Source organism: Sturnira hondurensis, unplaced genomic scaffold (assembly GCF_014824575.4).
Source record: "Sturnira hondurensis isolate 20B ecotype Veracruz unplaced genomic scaffold, ASM1482457v3 Scaffold0006413, whole genome shotgun sequence".
Taxonomy (NCBI): Eukaryota; Metazoa; Chordata; class Mammalia; order Chiroptera; family Phyllostomidae; genus Sturnira; species Sturnira hondurensis.
Window position 1 is genome coordinate 42,559,014 of NW_028079044.1, and position 16,357 is coordinate 42,575,370.

General features: G+C 52.3%; 1 protein-coding gene across 1 annotated transcript in view; it reads left to right on the forward strand.

The window, feature by feature from the left end:
• ZHX2 (zinc fingers and homeoboxes 2) overlaps window positions 1–16,357 on the forward strand; it is a 137,673-nt gene that overhangs the window by 71,493 nt on the left and 49,823 nt on the right. Inside the window, exon 2 of the mRNA XM_037048466.1 lies at window positions 1,300–1,370. The gene's annotated coding sequence lies outside the window, so the exon portion shown is untranslated. The remainder of the gene's footprint in view (window positions 1–1,299; window positions 1,371–16,357) is intronic.

The window sequence follows — 16,357 nt, forward strand, 5'->3', positions numbered from 1 at the left end:
GCTGAGTGCCCTTCCCGCATCCACTCCCCCCAGGTCAGCCCTACCTGCCCCTTCACCCTCTCATCCTCCTTCCCCAAGACAGTGCCATCAGAGGGGCACGAGCTTGGGCATCCCATGGACGTGGGTTTGCATGGGCTCTACCTCTTACCAGCTCTACAACCGCAATGGCCAAATTCTGGCTTCTCTCCGCCCATGTCCTGCCCTCAGCCCCCTGAGAATGGGCTGCAATGACTGACTTCCCGCCATCCATGATTAAGAGGCACATACATGAGCACTTCGCAGACTTTAATGTGCCCAGGAATCACCTGAGGAGCTTGTAAAAAGCAGGCTTCAATTCCACAGGCCTAGGTGGGCCCCGAGCACCTGCCTTCCCGACAAGCTGCTAGGTGATGTGAATTCACCCCTGCACAGCAAGAACATAGATCAGATGGAGAGCGCCTGGCGCAGAGAAAGTTGGTCCACAGTGACCATTGCCATTAAGGTGATACCCCACCCCATCTCCACCAAACGGATAGATGAATCAAGAAAGCTCTGCTCACCTCCGAATTCTCAGGGAAACAAGAAAAAACAAGTTTTGCTCTGAAGGAGGGCTGGGTGCGGGGATGGAGACGGCTGGGCTGCCCACCCCTCACCAGCACCTGCTCTGTGAGCGCACGTGCACTGCAGGTGGGCCCCCACCACCGCTGGGGAACCTCCAGAACTCAGGCCTCGACTTGCTTCAAGAAGAAAGTGTCCTCCCAGCCGGGCACACACTGTGTTCCTCCGGCTGCCGCTGTCCTGGGGAATTCTCAAAGCACACGGGGTTCTCCCAGCAGGAGTCTCCTGGGATGTAAATATGCACTCGGAGCTTTTGTTTGAAGGCCCACAGTGTCTTCGGGACTTGAGGACTGTGCATTGGGCTTCCTCCTCCCCCGCAGCCAAATGCAACCCCAGAGGGCCCACCACTGTTAGGGAGAGACAGCAGAGCTGGAGGAGACTCCCAGTGGGGGTCAGGAGGTACCTCACCCCCAACCCCCAGCCCGGAGGACCTGGCTGGGAGTTCTGCTCCGACTGCGAAAAGGCCGCTTCTCAATAAGCTGCTGACTCACCCAGGGTGAGGGTCGTTTTTCTCTCAGAATCACCACAAGGCCCAGAGATTTTTGAGGTCGGTTTAATGAGCAGCTCCGTCCTCACCATTTCCTTTTCCTTTATTGTCCCAGTCTCTGTCCCAGCCCCCCAGTGCCGCCGTCCTGCCAGAAGAGAGAGTGGACACCCTGTGGCTCTGCCCTGCTTTTCATACTGAGTTTCTCTTCTTTGTAGGTCTTGACGCACTGACTGGCCGCGGAGTCAAAGTGTAGAAAGATTCCCAGGATGTAAGCGATACAGGAATGGTGAGTGACGGGCCCGTGGCAGGTCAGGGCCTCGGGTGGATGTCACGGAGGGACAGGTGAATGGGGGGAGCCGGGGCCGTTCTGAGACTGTTTCCGTCCAGATGCACCTGGACACGGCACAGTGCAGAGTCCAGGCGTGCGTCCTTTGCAGTTACTGGGTCCCTGCCAGTCCCTCCCCAGAGGCACACCGAGCCTGCAGGTGGCTGGGCTGTCCTGTCTGCACTGAGAACACAGCAGCTCAGAGTCACCATCCAGAGGGCGTGTGCTTGGTTTCCAGGGACTGTCTAACCAGGGCGTGGAAGACAGGCTTAGCATGGAGAGGGAACCAAGTTTGTGGGCCACAGCCCCGAGGAGACAGGACTAAAGAGAGGCGAGAAAGCTGTCACTGCGTGTTTCAAGACTGTCACCAACAGGGGGCCGGTGAACAGCTATTGACTTAAGCTGAGGAAAAGGCCCCCACAACGGAAGTAGGCAGAGGTGAAACAGGTGTCCAGTGGAAGTAGTGAGTTCCCTGTTGCTGGCAGAATTCAAGCACAGTTGGAGAAGCATGGATGAGAAATGTGGAAGTGGGGAGTGGTTTTGAGTAGAGCAGTGTTTTCACAGATTCTGTTCCATGATGATCCAGAAACCGAGAGGGGGAGTAGGGTAAAGGAGAAGGCTTAGGGCTCGCACATACATGCTCTCAGCGCCACCCAGTCTGTGTGGCAGCTTCTGCTAGTAAACTGCTCCAAGGCTGCTGGCTGGAAGGGTGCTCAGGTTCCTTCTAAGACATGCCCTCACTGGCCAGGTGTCGCTGAGCCACCTGTCACAGGTGTGCCCTGTGTGCCTGACAGCTGCACCTGTCACAGGTGTGATTCCAAACACCTGTGTCTGTGATGGGGCGGGTGGCTCTCCAAGTATGATGGGGGGGTTGACCAGAGCCTCTGGGAAGCTCTCTTGTACCAGGACCCCCAAGAGATTTACCATCTTGTAACACCATCGAGAGATTTGGCCCAGGGTCCAGACCACACAGACAGAAGAAAAGGCGTGGGGGACGCTGTGGGAGGGCAATGAGCGTGGCTTCCCCAGAGGAGCTGGGGCTCAAGCCACAACCCAGCTTCCTGTGTGCTTTGTCACTGGGTCCTCTTCCCCAGGTCAGGTCAGTGGTGAATGTTTGCCAAGGGGCCCCGCAGGCGGTGCACCCTTGGAGGCCACAGACAGTGTTAAGAAACTGACGGGCTGGGTGAGAATGGAGTTGGACAGTCGTTGACACAGGCTGGACTTTCTGCAGAGTCCAGAGCATGGAGGGTGGGCAGGTGCCAGCAGGAGGGGCAGGGAAGGGCTGCAGAGCCGTGCATTTGAGTTGTGACCTGGTGCTTCCAGGTCTTCAAGCAGGTGCTGGGCTTTGAAGACAGAGACTTTGTCCTTGGTTCACAGGACCTGGCAAGTAGTAGGTGCACAGTAAGTGACTGTCCAATAACTGAGAGGGAATGGGATGAGGAGGCAGCTCGGGGAGCTGACGTCTGTGTTAAGAGGACTGCCCAGGTTCAAATCCCGCCTCTCTTCCACTCGTGGTGGGGCCTTGGGCAAGTTGTCGACCACTCTGTGCTTCAGTCTCCTGCCTGTAAAATGGGGATCGTGACAATGCCTGATGTAGCAGGTGGCTGTGGGGGCTCAGCAAGTTAATACGAGTCAAGCTGCTTGGCCCTGTGCCAGTTTTATGTGGCAGGAAGTGCCACACTCCAACTGACTGAGCCACACCAGCCAGGGCTCTTCTGTGTTTTTATTTCCTCAGGTCTTATATTAAAGTCTTTAGTTTATTCTGAGTTGATTTTGGTACGTGTGTAAAATAGAGGTCTAGGTTCGTTCTTTTGCATAAGGCTGCCCAGTTTGCCCAACACCATTTGCTGAAGAGACTCTCCTTTCTCCATTGTACACTCTTGGCTCCTTCATTGTGAAATAGTTGTCCATGCAGGTGCGGTTTACTTTGAGCTCTCTTCTGTCCCATTGGTCTTTGTGTCTGTTTTTCTGCCAGTGCCATGCTGTTTTGATTACTATAGCTTTGTAGTATACTTTGAAGTTAAAAAGTGTGATACCTCCAGTTTTGTTCTTTTTTTTCCTCAGAATTGCTTTAGTAAAACAAATTCCTGGACCCAGCATTTCTTTTTTTATGTGTAGCTTCAACCTACTCTTAGTGGTACAAAACCCCAAATGTACATGTTACATCGCCTTTTGCTTTTCTTTTCTTTTGTCTTCTATTTCCTCATAAGACAGATGGCAGGAACCTGCCAATTATGCCTATCTCTGAGCAGCCTGTGAACTAAGAATGGTTTTATATTTTTAAAGAAGTTGTTTTAAAAAAAGAATAGAGAACAATATGTGACAGAGAGTACATATGACTTGCCAAGCCTGAAGCATTTAGTATCTGGGCCTTTCCAGAAAAAGTTGGCCGACTTCAGTCAGGAAGAACAGCAGCAGTTGAGTCACCAGACCTGGGTTTGGATCCTGCCGTGGCTGCTCGGGGACCGACTGGACCGTTAGCCCTTGAGACCACTGTGGGGAGCCCCTGAGTGGTGGCTTTCATAACAGTTTTGGTGGCAGCAGCTGTGACAGAAGGAGGAGAGGTGCTGGGCATAATTCACTGAGCATTTACTCTGCCAAGCACAGTGATAAGAGCTTCATCTCCTTAATCCCCTCAAATGGCCCCGTGAACGTGCACAGTTCCCAACCCTTGGACGTGGACAGAGACACGAGCAGCCAGGCAGCAGGTCACTGGCATGTGGCCCCACAGTGAGAGGAGATAGAGCTGGGGTGTGAGTCCCAGCTGTCCCAGTCTGCACTCGGCTACTTTGCCTCCCTGTTGTGGCCATTACCTCTGCTTTTAAGCAAAGAAATCTTTGGCCATGTCTTCCCCCAGTTACTTTCCTGACGTCTTTTTCCCCAGTTCCCTGGCAAAAAAAAAAAAAAAAATGTTTTTCCACCATAAAAGGGAAAATAAAAAATGGAAAAGCCGTCAGAAACAGCTCTGAGACGTGACCATCTAAAATTTTGGTTCCAGCATTCATCCATCCATCTGTCCATTTATCCAACACAACACCAGGAACTCATGAGAGCCCTCACTCTTGACAGTGACATTGGGACGAATCCCCCACCCCTGGGTCTCCCAAATGTAATGCCACAGGGAAGCTCACTCACTAGCACCCAACGCTTGATTAATCTGCTGCAATTCAGGCAGCACCAGCCTACTTCAGCATTCCTCCCCCACCCCCAGTTACCATGACGACATTATTTTAACAAACAGCTCCTTAATATTTAATGAAAACTATGCTCCTGACAGGCGAGCAGAAGAGCAGCCACACTCCCAAGGGTCAGCGAGGACATTTCTGCAGGAAGCCCGCAGTGCCCCTGATCCCAGCGTGCCACTTTCGCCAGGAACGCACATGCTCGGGCAGGGGCGGGGGAGGGGGGGTGTGGCGGGGGGCCCACCTGATGCCAGGCCTCCGCTACATGCTGCAATTGAGGGTGTCACTTCTTTAATGCAGAATGCCACAACGGCTCCACGAGGAACGGGGTAGCGCGATAGCATTATGAAACACTCCTTTGTACACCAATCCACCGATTTCCCCACCGCTCGCCTGAGGCTGCTGAAAGCCTTGTTTGCTGCCCGTGTCTTGAATCAAGCTGGATTGTGAAGCGGTGTGTAGAGAGCCCGGAGCACGTGTGTGCCAGCGCGAGAAGGAGCTCGTTTCCTCTTCCAGGGGCCACCTGGCCCCACATGGCTAGCTCAGTAACAAGCGGGTGCAGGGACCAGGGGCCCAGTCCTCCACCTCAAGGGGGTCAATGTCAGAGAGAAAAGACCAGCGGGGGACAGAACGTTCTGTGGCAGTCTCCACCACTGTGCTGGTCTGACTGTGTGCTAGGCACTGGGAAGGCACAAATTAATTACAACCCAGATCCCCAGTGGGTGAGATGGGTGAATAATTCTAGTAAAGTAGAAAGAGTGCTACCACGGTGATCTGTTAGCTGTGTGCCCTTGGGGAAGTCACTTAACCTCTCTGTGCCTCTGCTCTCTCATCAATAAATTGGAGACAATAACATTACCTATATGACAGCCTAACTGTTGTCATGAAGTTTTAAAAATGAGGTAAACGTATAAAACAGCACTAAAACAGTTATTAAAATACTCAAAAGAGTGAACGCATGGTAATTCTTAAATAATTGCTATCCAAGATTCTAGGTTCCCATGGTACCGTGCATACAATTTTAACAATAGCTGACATCTATTATGGGCTTCCTTTGCTAAGTGGTGGAGTTCCACTGTCTCCTTTCGTCTTCACAGGCAACCCCGTAAGGCTTTCGTGGTCCTTGTCCGTGCCTCTCAGAAGAGGCACCTCTGGGGCCCAGAGGGACTGGGGACCTTGCCCAATGTTGTGAGGCCGGGGGGCGGGGCGGGGGGTGGACCGGAATCCAGTCTGTCTGCAGTTGACTCCTAGCAAAACCCGAGGTGCAAGGAGCACACAGACAATGCTGCTGGGCTGGCGCACAGGCAGGGCCGTCTAGGCGAGGTGGCCAAGGGCACCTTCGGGGCCCTCGGCCCCTCATGGACAGGGCCAGGATTTGAAGCTGGAGCAGCAATTCTAGGTAGGAAGACCTGAGGAGACTGGGGAAGCTACACTTGGGGCCACAGCCTGGTGGACTGTTCAAAAGGCAGGTTCTTGGCATTGAGTGGGAGCTTATCTTAAACAAACGTGGCCTGCTTGTTTAAAATGTGCCTTGGATTTTTATTTAAGATGTGTGGATTGGAATAAGTGAGACATCATGGGGAGAGCAAAGCTTTTAGAGTTTTTCACTTCCTTGTACAGGATTTCATTGGAATGGCATGCAAATGTCCGTGTCAAGTGTGTATGTATATGGAGAATGAAAATATTTTGTGCCAGTACCTCCAAAAGCAAAGGAAGAGGCAGAGAAAGGAAGGTTTGGATTGTGTAGCAATTTTAATTATAATCAAAGCCATAGTCTAGTTAGATTTCTTAATATATATGCGTATCAGCTATTCATTGCCACAATAGTGCTTCGTAACAAACTACCACCCACCTCACTGGTTAACGAGAAGTGTTTATTTAGTTCACAATCTACAGTGTTCAGCCTGTCTGGGTTGGGTTTGCTCCTGAACCTGAGGTCGGCTAAGGGTCAGAATAGTGGCTGTGTGATCTTGCCATATCTCTGTGGTCGGCTGGATGCTGGCTGATCTAAGACGACCTCAGTTGGGATGGCAAAGGTGAGGTGACAGAGCCCCACTGTCCCTCAACCCCCAGCTGTCTTGCTGAGGCACACTCTCATGCGCTGCCAGAGGAGTGAGGGTCCGTGCATTTCCCAAACCTTGGCTTGCATTCCCTCCGCTAACAAACATCCATTGGCCAAAGCAAGTCACATGGCCAGAGTCCCATGGGGAGGGCTCTATCAGGTCACATGTCAAGGAGCTTGGACAGAAGGAGGATTACAGTATTAGGACTGTTACTACAATCAGTAACACGTCTCCCCAAATCCACTGGGTAAAACCAGCCAATCATCTCAGAGGAGGAATCCTCAGACAAACTTAGAAAAGTCACAGAATTTCCTCTGGTCCCGGAGCCACACGGTGGGCTGGAAGTCGGCATCTGTGTCTTCGGCATCACACCGGATCCCCGACCCAAGGTGTCTGCAGTGACACGTAGAACCCATCGCTAGAGGAATGGGGACCTGGTGGACTCCCGATAGTGCTGGGTCTGAATGCTGTGCGGGCCCCAAGCTGCTTCCCCACAGAGCAAGGGCGGCACAGCCCTGGGGACTCAAGGTTAACCCTGTGCCTCCCTGTGGACTGAAGGCTTACCCTAGAGGCAATCTGCCGAGAAATGTAGGTCAAATGAGAGAAAGGCCCGTCTTAAGGATTTTTTTTTTTTTTACTTTTACATCACTTTTTTCATAGTAGCCCAATACCTTGAGTTTATTTTGTACTTGATATGTCCCATCACAATAAGGATTGGCATCATTCCCAATTCACAGATGAGAAAACTGAGGCCCAGCAAGCTTCAGTGACCTCCTTCAAGCCAAGTGTACAGCCAGCCCCATCCCTCACTACCGCCAACACTCTCCATCTCAGCCCCAGGGCTGCCTCCCCACGTATTCTATTTAAATCATGATTCTCTATTTAAATCATGATTTTAAATTAAAGACTATTTAAATCATGATTCTCTCTCTTGCAGACATGCAGCCTTGGGTATGTCACTTACCCTCTCCTAGCCTCTGGAAAGCTTGAGGTCACTGGCCCCATGACTGAGAAGGCAGGGGCATCATCTAAGTTTTAACATTTAAATACACCACATGACTTATGGGAACACATGTCTCGCATTCAGATGAGGTAGCCCCGCCAGTTCATTTGCTGGGCATGGGGATGTTGCTAAAAGGGTTCGGGCTTGAACTTGGGCCCCTTCGCCCTCATCTTCCTGTGTCTGTGAAACCTTCTCGACATCTTTAAGTCAGAGCCTTTTACCTCCCTGAGGTTAGATAGGGATAAGCGTCCGTGTTTTAGAGAACAGAAGGCAAAAGAGTTCATGTTTGACACAGACTAGGTAAAACTGTTTCCTTGTATTCAGTCTTCCGTCCTCTGTAGAATGGGAATCATAGTGTTTACCTCTTAGAGTCACTGGGGGTTTCAATAGTTCATCTATATCACGTGCTAGAATTGTACCACAGGTCCTCATGCAACGTCTTTTCGTTCCCCACTTTGTTACGACATTGATGAGATGCTGCAGGAATGTAACTCTTGTGTACGTGGGTTTCATTGTATGGCATTTCGGGTAAAGTCGCAGAAGCTATTGACAACAGACGTTAAGTGGGGGCTTGCTGAACCGAGAACGAACCTAGGAAGCACGTGATAAGTAGTACTATGGTCAGTGCTGCGCTTATTCTGATGAATCCTAAATGGAAATGAAGTCAGTTGATAAATGTAGTTTGTAGACAAAATCTTGAGCAGGGCCCCCGGTGGGGGGGACCACAAAAGCGTGTCATGTGTTGAAAACATGGATAGGTTAGATGACTTGCCCAAGGTCACACTGCTGGCACGAGGCCCATGGAGACTAGAAGCTTGCCTCCCTGGCCTCAAGATTGGAACCCCAGCTGCTTCTCTGAGGAGCCTGACTCTCCTTGGGAAGGAGCCCTGTCTCTTCCCCAAGTCACCCGTTCTGCCGCCCCGCGGTTCTCACAACCAGAGAAGTGCCCACCTTCATATATCTAAGGAAACCGCCCCGCAGCTCCCCAGAACTTCCAGCCAGCAAACCTGATTGAGCTGTGAATGCAGGTTGGCATTAACCATGCAAAAAGGATACAGTTTGTATCTGAGAACACTTAATTAAGCCCTGGGTTTAATTAACTGAAGTCAATCACCCTCCCTGCTCCCATGCCCCCCCTCAAAAGAGAGGGCTGTGAAAGCCTAGTCCTAACTGGAAATCCTGATTTTAGCAGTTTGTAATCAGACTCAGATTGCCAGCTTGTTGTCTCCCCCGCCCCGGAGACAGCAGCCTTCCCTGTGTGATTCATCTTTCCTCTCTCTGGCCGCGTTTCAGACAGACTAGCATCATCGCAGCGCAGCCCACCGTGTTGTGGTTATTGTTCCCTAAAGGAGTGAATGGAAACAGTAACCTTCCCTCACATAATTCTTCCAACACACGCATGTGTGTCCACACGCCCCCCTGTGTTTGTGTCTAACCCCAAAGCCAGCCAGGAGCTCTGCACCTTTGCAACCTCTGTGACTACCATCCTTGGCCTCCGCCCTCGGGAATCTTCGTTCATGTTTTAAAACCTTCTTCTTCTCTCTGAAAACTAGCGACCCCGCCCCAAGTTGCGAAACAATGAAATACACAGAACTGGACCTTGGGTCCCCTCGAGTTTCTCCCTTCCCTCCCGCATGCACAGGGACGAGGGGACGCTCTGCCACTCCCTGAGGCCGACTGGCCCCGCTGCAGACCCGGTCAGCTTTGTCCACCCGGAACCTGAGCTGTCACCCTCCTCACAGTCTCACTGCTTGCCATTCAGCCTTTCCTCCGCAGCCCACTAGCTTTTAAAAATGCAAACCAAGTCACATCACTCCCAGGGACTGGGATCACCTAACAGCTTCTCCCTGCAAGTGAACGGTGTCCAGACTCCTTTCCCTGGCCGCCCAAATCCAATCTTGTTTCCGACACACGCCCTCTCCACGGAGCTCCTGCCACGCCGGCCACCTCCCACTCAGGCCCAGCCAGCCTGGGTCCACTGCACGGTTTCGTGTTGGCCGTCCTATCTCCGTCTGGGTTCCCTGGAAAATGCAGGCTGTTTTATGAGGGGACAGGGTGGGGACAGGGGCAAAGGTGCTGTCCCCAGCAGCAGCCAGGTGGAGGGGGAAGGAGTGAGACAGAGAAAACAGTGCTAGGGACGCGTTGTTTGGGGACTGTGTACTGCATGCAGGGCCCCAGCCGGTGGCTCTGTGTCCTGTGCCCTATGCAGTATGGTTGGCTCTACGATAAGGCCATGTGTCCCCCAAATCTACCGCGTTTCGGGTGCACAACTGCACACGAAACATCACGGAGCCTTGAGGGAAATGAGGTTAGGGACACAGCACACAAAAACTTGGTCGTGTCACATTAAAAAAAAATAACCTAACGAAAGCAGCAGCATAGTTTTACACGCGGTTTAGAAGTACGCCAGGACTACAATCAATACGGTAGCGGTAGCGCAAGGAGGAGCCAGCCTCGGGGATTGCAGCTTGGCAGGGGAGGGGAGTTACCGTGAAAGGGGGTGAAATTGGACGAAGGTTGTTAATGCCAGGTGTGGACAGGTGTGGCTCCTAACACAGGTGAACTGAGGTAGCTGGCCCACATTTCAGGTGGGAGCAGGTGTGTGTTCGGGGCATGTCTGTGCCTTTAGGTTCGGCTGGATAAAGTCGTCTGTGTTCCTCACGTCTGCCATTTCTCACGGATGACATCAGACATACGCAAATGCAAAATTCATTGCGTGCCCAGCTTGCTCTCCAGTCTATCGGTCGTGCTGGAACACATCTACCCTTTCAACACAAGCAGGATAGCAGATCCGACAGGTCAGATCTGGCACGTCCCAGAAAACCCACTGAGGGTAGCAGGAGTGCGGGATTTCTTTGTCGGGTCCTTCCCTCTCCGGTCACTCAGGGTCCGAGTCCTCGTGGCACTAACTCTGCTCCGTGTTCAGGGTGCTAATCTGGTCCCTCTGGGCAGCCACCAGAGAAGCCAGAGACCTCAGGGACTGGTTGGGGGGGCAGGGGTTTTGGGGACAGAGCGGCAGCAGCCCCCCCCCCCCCACTGAGGGTATAATGTTGGCCATGCCGATGCCTGGCCCCAGATGAGGGCACGTGGGGACTGAGAAAGTGGTGCAGTCAGGAGCGGGTGGGCCTGGTAAATTCCGCAGGTCCAGGGGCACCTACCCCGGGCCTGGTACTTGCTCCTTCCAGACCCTCACATGTCCTGCCTCTGGTTCTTCAAAGGTCCACTCGCTTAAAGACCCGCCTTCAGGGGTGAGGACCATCACCAAATTGGTGACAACACTGCAGAACAGAAACAGGAGCCGTTGGAGCTGGGAATGGTGTGATTGAATTTATATATTTTTTTAAATATTGGCCTGAAATAGTGTAGAAACTGGGTGGCTGGAGACCAAATACCAAAGCAGGTGAGAGGTGACAGTGGCCTGGGCCAGGGTTAGAACAGTGGTGGCAGTGGCTGGATTGGGGGCAGATTTTGGAGGGAGAGCCAGCAGGAGTGGTTGATGGATAAACTGGGGTGAGTGGAGGGGAAGATTGTTGTCTGTCCCTGGGGAGGCCTTTCTGACTCGTGAGGAGTCACTGGACCGCAGTCCAGGGACAGGCCTGTCCCCCTTGGCCGTGTGGTATTTGGCAAGTCCATGGAAGCTCCAAGTCACGGAGATGTTGAATCTGTCATCTCTGGAGGAACCACGCAGAGACCCACAGGGCACAGGGGCAACTTTGGCCATGCTGGCTGCAAACACACCCAAAAAGAGTGAAATTCAGGGAAACTCTGGGACGCCTCATAATGAAAGAACCCTCCTAGGAGTGTGGCTTGGTGTTGCAGTTTGGGGTGACCTTCAAAGTTCTCATCGTAACAGCACTGATGATAACAAGATATTTAAAACAAGTGGTTCTCAACAGCGGGAGGGGTGAGGGGCAGCTTGGGCCCCCAGAGAATTTTTGACCATGTCTGGAAACATTTTTGGCTTGTCACAGTTTGAGGCAGGGTGGCTACAGGCATGTCGTGGGGGAAGGATTTTAGCAGGTAGCTAAACATTCGACAATGCACACGACAGCCGCCCCTGTCACCCAAGCGTTAGCTGGCCCAAAATGTCAACTGTTGCAAGGTTGAGAAACCCTGATTTAAAACCTCATAAGCATCCAGCATCGAAGGAAATAGCCCTTCACGGGCCTATTGCAAAATCTGGCCCCCCCACACCCCGTTCTGGAGCTGGGTGGGCGCCCCCCGCTGCTGGCTGCACCTGACGCAGGAGCTCCTTGCTTTGTGTGTTTGGGAGGCGTCGGTGAAGACTTGTGTGTGCACATCCGCATTTCTGAAGGGCTGCCAGCTCAGGGGGGGAGATTTTTTTTATTACAATGCACAAAAATGCCATTAAAAGTTTTAAAATGTGTGCCAGAAATTAGAAACAGCCACGATGCCCTTCAGGAGGTGAATGTATAAACAAACCATGCTGCACCCAGGCAATGGAGTGTTATTCCGCCATTAAAAAGAACTAGCTATTGAGCCAAGCAGAGACTCGGGGGAACCTTAAATGCGTATTGATAAAAGAGGGAACCCAGTCTGAGACGTTTGCATACCGCTGGGCTCCAGCTGTAGTGGTCAGCTGGAGGCAGACCACAGCGACCGTAAAAGATGGGTCGTCCCCAGGGGTTGGGGGGAGAGGGAGACAGAGGATGAAGAGGGCAAGTACCTGGGGGTGCAGGGTACACTGCACTGTGTGATACCGTGTCGTTGTACATGTGTCAAAGCCCATTAAATGTACGGCACAAAGAATGCACCCTCGTGTAGACTTGGACCCCGGGTAATGCCCGATTTGGTTGTATCAATACCGGCTCATCAGTTGTCACAGAGTAGGGTTCATGGGGGCCCTCCCCTTGTGAGTTTTTTCTGTGAAGCTAAAACTGCTCTAAAAATTAGTCTGAATTTTCTTAAAGTTAAGTAATGTGCTATAACGTAATTAACGAAATTGTTGTAATTATCCTAATAGCTGCACTTATTGAGTGCTTCCAAAGAGGCCAACACGCGATAAAAAGTTGTCCCCGTCATGGTCGTTGGCGAGGCTGTAACAGAACGGGAAACACAGGGCAGCTCTCATGTAAAGAGCATTTACTCAGGTCCAAACAGGTAAAACATCGGGCCTTATACGTTCAGGCCTCACCACTGCCCTAGGAAGGAGACCCTAGTTTCCATCTTCACTTTATAAGGGAAGACATGGAGACTCAGGTGCCACCACGGGCCCGGAGTCAGGGGGCATCAGGGGTGCGTTTGGACCAGATCTGATCGACCGCGGGGCCCACGTGCCCAACACTGCGCTCTGCCATCACGCACATTTGTGTGAGAGGGTACGTGTGTGACTCAGACAAGAGAGGCGGGGGTGACTCGTGAGAGGGGATCGAAGGAAACAAAAGGCAAAAAGCATCAAAGAGAGAAAATGCACAAATGAAGGAGAGAGAGAGACAGAGGGAAAATGAAGTGTCAGAGGGAGACAGAGGAGGACGGCAAGGAGCCATGCGCCCTGGAGCTGGTGGCCCGGGCCAACTGAGGTTGTCCCAGCACTCCCCGCCCCCCAGCACCCCTCACTGTGTCTGGGTCTCTTCCCGTGGGCGTTGCCGCCCTCCGCCGGCTGGCCCACCAGGGCTCATCATGGGAGGAGAGTGTGTGGTGGTGGCCCAGACTGGCCAGTATTTGCCTTGGTCTCCGGCCAGCCTGAGAGATGCATCTGAAGCCGGCCTCCCACCCTGTGTGGTCCTGGACAGCTCCTCTCCCCCAAGCCTGTACAGAAGGTTCCAGGCCAGCATCAAGGGCCTGCGCCCCTGTCCCCAAGGGTGTTGTTCCCTTTCCAAAGAGACCCCGAGGACCAGGCGGTGGCCATCCCATGCTTAGATGTGGCCGAGCAACCCATAATCCCGTGCTGCCTCTGGTCCTGCAGCCTGAGCCTGCTGTACTCAGAGTCCAGAAATGCAGCAGAAGCCACTGGCCTCCTGGGAAAGTGCTGAAGTAAACGGCCCTGTGGCACCCGGTTTCCTGAGGGCGTTGATCGGGTCACTGTGACCCAGACCATGAAACGAAGATCCAGCTGCCCCACCTGGCACATGCACAGCCCTTATGAGCAGGTGCTGTGCATGGAAGGGGAGGTGGCATTTCTCTCTCTCTCTCTCTCTCTCTCTTTCTCTAGCTACTTTCCTAATCCTACATTGTCACCTTTTTATCCATCTTAGTATCTTGAGCCCCGTCCATTACCCACTAACAGAAACCCACCCAGGGACCCAGGACTGGTTTTAGAGCCAGGCAGGGGGCTACATGACCCCGGCCAAGTGGCAGCATGTCTCTGAGCCTTGGTGTCTTGGTCTGTAAAATGGTGTAACAGTAGCTACTAGAACATAAGTTCCTTGTCAGCAGGGCACTGGTCTGTTCATGGCTGGATCCCCAGTATATTATATTGCATAATGTTGGCAGGTAGTTGGTGCTCAATAAATGGGGTTTTTTTAGAATGAATAAGTAAATGAATGAAAAAAACACTTCATAATGTTTCTGTAGGGATTAAATGAGATACTCTGTGCATAGCACATAAAATAGAACTGATGCTGAAAAAGATACGGATGACCATAGCACTGTGTCGCAGGTGTCTGTGGTCATTATCTTGTTAAATTCTCACAGGAATCCCATGCTGTAGGTCTGTCTGTGCCCATTTTATGCAAGATGAAGCCTCAGAAGAGGGCAGGGAGGAAAAGAGCTTGTGGAGGGGAGCTCATTCCTTTTAATAAAAACTGTACCTTAAAAAAAAGGGCACAGCAAGGAGCCGTAGGAAGGTTCTAGAGTCAGCCCAGGGAAAAGAGACTGGGGCTTTGGATCTAGTCTGATGGGCGTTTCTGCCTCCCTCCACGGCGCTTCCCAGGATGGGGCAGGATAAACCCTTACCCCCACCCCTGCCTTTGCCTGGTCCCCTCCTGTCTGCAAAGAACTCCAGCCGAGACACTGCGCCCAGCTGTGCTCTCAGCATCAATAACAGTAATCCTCATAAAGTGTGGGCTGATGAATCCCTGATTGCTGGAGAGAGAAAAAATTAAGAATGAGCCGATTGAAACTATTAATAAAGCTTATTCTTTGGGAAGAATCTGGCTTGGCAGGATCAGATGGTTCTGATGGTCCAAGGCGAATACTCTTCTTCGCTCTGCTTATCTTGGCCAGAGCCCCCGTCGCACAGTGTCGAAACTGCCTGGTTCCTAGACTGTGGGGGCCTAGAAGATCGGGGACATCACCCACCTCGTTCCCCTGTAGCAGTAACATAGCATCGGAGTGTAGCTGGTGAGACAATATCTGGTTCATATCCATGACAAGAGTCTAGGTATGGAAACTAGTTAGGACTAGGAAACGACAGAGAGCAGGAAAATGCCACAGGGTGAGAGTACCAGTTTGTTCATGAATTCCAACTGCGAAAGGGCCGACAGCGACCCTCAAACGATGGGCAACATTCGAGCCAGCCAAGCAGAGCCAGTCTTGCAGGACTGGTCCCTGCAGCCACACCCTCTTCCTGGGCTGAGCCGCAGCTCCCCCTTGGAGCCCCTTCCGCCTCTCTCCCCCTAATTTAATTGCAAATGCCCTTAAGTGCTCACACCTCCCCAGATGTGATTACTATTGGCTCTTCAATCTGCCACCACCTGTGTGCCCCGCATCCCCTTTAAAGAAAGGACACAACAGGGACACATGGCAACCTTATTGCAACTTAATACAGTCCTTTGGCAGTCGCCCTGGGGAGAGGGGTGGGGGTATCCATTCTGGTGATTGAAAAACAACAGGAGAAGTAAGAGGCCATACTGAGATCTTCTGGAAAGGACAGACAAGTGCCTCTCTGAACTTCCTGTCTGTGGCTCGGTTGAGATTGTCATTCAACATAGTGCCATTCAGACACTGCTTGAGGACATGCTCTGTGTGAGGCACCTCACCTGACCCCATTTTATAGACCAACACACCAAGGCTCAGAGACAGGAAGCCACGGGGCCAAGGTCACAGAGCTACCTGTCTGGCTCTGAAGCTGCCCCTGCTCTGTTGCCCTTGCTGCCTCCCTGGGTCTCAGCACAGAGCCAGGTACAGAGACGGCTTTGCTGATGTCTGAGGCTCCCCTCCCCTCCCCGCCCCACCCTCACCCAGTTTCATTCAGACTCGGTTACAAGTGAATGAGGAGAGGACAGAGCCTGGGAACTAGGGCATCACGGGTGTGACGTCGGAGAAGATGCTGAAGCCCTTTCAGCCTCAGTGTCCCGTGGCTGCAAATGGGGATAAATGTAACACGTAAGGTTAGATAAACTTCCAAACCACTAGGAAACGGGGACACACTTTAAAAACCAGGGTGTCCTGAGCTAATCTGAGTTGCTGGCACCCTGATGGGCCCAGGGTGTTTCAGGAGCCAGTGAGACAGAAGCCCCGGGCTCCTCCTGGAATCACTGCTAGGTCAGGTGAGGCGGTGCAGCCCAGTGGTGAAGAGTGTGGTTGACATTCCAGCTCCCCACTTACTGGTTGCGGGACCTTCAGCGAGTTACTGACCACACTGTGGCTCAGTTTTGTGCCCTGCTGGGCCGGAGGAATAACAGTGCCTACCTGTCTACCTCAGAGGGTTGTCACGAGAATTAAGTGATCTTTTTCTGGCCACGACGGGCCCCACAGCTCTGTTCTTTCCCTTAAGGACTCAACAAAGCCTTGAGACTC